The sequence below is a fragment of the Mus pahari genome, chromosome 10, assembly GCF_900095145.1.
Source record: "Mus pahari chromosome 10, PAHARI_EIJ_v1.1, whole genome shotgun sequence".
NCBI classification, from domain to species: Eukaryota; Metazoa; Chordata; class Mammalia; order Rodentia; family Muridae; genus Mus; species Mus pahari.
Genome location: NC_034599.1, coordinates 83,778,242 through 83,781,276, shown reverse-complemented (window position 1 = coordinate 83,781,276; position 3,035 = coordinate 83,778,242).

The following is a 3,035-nucleotide window of genomic DNA, read 5'->3' as shown; positions in this document are numbered from 1 at the left end:
AAGGGACTCTCCAAAGCCCGCTCCATGAAACTTGAATTACATATAAAGTTTGGGGAAGGCCAGGGCCAAGTATTGGGAGTGGGTGGGTAGGGGAGGGGCGGGGGGGGGGGTGTATAGGGAACTTTCGGGATAGCATTTGAAATGTAAATAAAGAAAATAATAATAAATAAAAAAATAAAAACATGGTATAAGTGACAAAAAAGAAACTTGAATTACATGGATGCTCTAACTGAATAAGAACATAACAAAAAATGAAAATTAAAGTTCAACTTCCTAATGAACAAAAATGCAAACCTTTTAAACAAAATTTCCAGAAACACATTAAGAAGATCATGTACCATGACAAAATTTCTTCCCTCTGAGGATGGAAGGAGAGTGAATATATACAAATCAATAAATGAAATATAACACATAAATAGACTCAAAGACAGAAATCAGAATGGTCTCTATAAACACAGAAAAGGTTTCTGGCAAAGTTCTCTATCCTTTCACCTTGGTCTAGAGGAAACCAAGAGTAGAAGAAGCATATTTTGACATAATAAAAATTAGGCACAAGAAACTTATAGGCAAGATTGAACGAGCTAGGAGAAAAACTGAAATAATTTTCTCTAAAATCAGGACCAAGACAAGGCTGTGGGCTCTGTCCATTATTTGCTCAAAATCCTAGTAGAACAATAAGAGAAATAAACAAGGATACAAATAGGAAATGACAAAGTAAAATGACCTCTGTTTGTAGATGACATTATTCTACACTTAAACTATTCTAATGATTCCATCAGAAAACTCCTAGATTTAATAAACAATTTGAGCAAAATATCAGCACTCAAAATCAACATACAAAAATTAAAGCCATCTGGAGAGATGGCTGAGTGCTTGAGAGCACAGAATTCCCAGCCCCTCGTGGATACTCACAAATCCCTTGGGAACTCCATTCCCCAAATGGCCCTCAAAGGCACTTCACACACAAAATATTAAAATCCAGAAGAAGAGGAAGGGGAAGGAGAAGGCGAAGGGGAAGCAGAAGCAGCAGCTAAGTCAACAGCTTTTCTGAATGCCAGTAATGAACTTAGTAAGAAAGACATCAAGAAAATGACACTATTTATAACACCCTTAAAATTATCTCGGAATTGGGCCATTAAGATGGCTCAGCAGGTAGGACACATGCTGCCAAGTCTGACAACCTGAGTTCATCCTCAGATCCTCGTGGTAGAATGAGAGAACAAGTTCCTGCAAGTTATCCTCTGACTTTTACATATGCTGTACAAACATACATATAGATTAAATAAATGTTTAAAAAGTTACATAAGAATATCTATAATGGAAACTTTACGATACCGAAGAAACTGAAGAAAACACTAGAAGACAGAAAGACCTTCCTTGCTCATGGGTTGGTCGAATTCATATTATGGAATGGCTGCATCACTTAAAGAAATCTATGTATTTGTTGAAGTTCTCAGTCAAAACTCTAACAGCATCTGCAAAAACAGTCTGAAAGTTCATAGTGAAACATACCAAAAAGACAAAACAATCCATGCAGAAAGAGTAGTGGTAGATTCATCTCAATGCCTACTCATTCATTATATTACAGAGCCACAGTCAACATCATGGCACAAAACTAGACACATATAACAGCGGAATAGAACAGATGACCAGAAATAAACCCACGTGGCCACAGGCACCTAATCTTTGAGGAAAGTGTTGAAACACCGTAGGAAAAAAGATGCAACAAGTTGTGTTGGGGAAGAAAGCACATCCATGTAGAAAGGAGTGAGATGGGAGCTAGATCTTTCATCCTGCAGAAAAGTCAGTTTGAAGTGTCTTCTAAAACCTGAAATTGTAAAACTGCTAGAGGAAAGCAGGCACGACATATCAAGATATAGGCACAGTCTATAGGGCTCAAATAGCACACAGGGGAAAAAAAAAAGAGAATTGACAGACCCCATGGTCTAATGCTTTTGGCTGGAGGGGACCAGCAATATAATTAAAATTGTATTTTCTTTATTAGTAATTAATTTTAAAGCATTGTTATTGCTGTTGTGATTAATCAACTGGTTCCAATTCCAGCATGAGGAAGGGGCTGCATTACTTGCTGACAAGCAGATTTAGAGTACTTTGCAAAGAGCCTTTGTTTCATAGTGACACATATGACATTGAGAGCTTAGAATAGAAAAAATGCACATACATGCACATAGGGAGGGAGGGAGAGAGAGAGAGAGAGAGAGAGAGAGAGAGAGAGAGAGAGAGAGAGAGAGAGAGAACAAGCCCCTCTTAGCAAGACAGGAAATGTAGGAGTAACTGTACAAACTTTTATGGAGGTGGGAGAATTCCATAAACAAAGCTCAGGTAGCTTCAGCAGGTCCCATCTGGAAAAGCAGACAATGTGTTTGTCTTGTTCATAGCTGAATCTAAGCATACCAAGGAGGGCAAATGAGGTCATTATAATCCAGATTCAACGATTTTTTTTTCCAGAAAAAAATCTTTCAAATATCCTGGGATACTATTTTTTAAAATTTGTTTAAAAATATTAGTAAATGCTAACAGAAATACTGACACACATAGACACAGTAATTTATTCTATTTTACACAACAGGAAACTGGGGCATGAAGAAGTTCAGGGTTTTGTTGTTGTTGTTGTTGTTGTTGTTGTTGTTGTTGTTGTTGTTTTTCCACCAGAGATCCCATTGTTAGTAAGGATAGAGCTGGGATTCAGATGCAGGCCATTTGTCTCCATGATATGTGCTCTTAGTCAATCGGCTACTGCCTTATGGTGCATAACAGAAATGGAAAGGATACAGCTACACATTTACACATAAAATGCCACTTTTCCATAGAAACTTAGGGAAAGTGCTTATTGAATATTTTTGAAATGTCCATATAAGTAGACTATAAAATGGAAATTATGTAAGTCAAACAATTCAATGACAGCGAAATAATATTAGTTACAGGTAGCAAAGGTAATGTGTGAGTACAGGACATTAGTGTGATGAATGGGGGCAAAAGATTCAGTTCAAAGATGAGTAATTGTGAAAGGATAA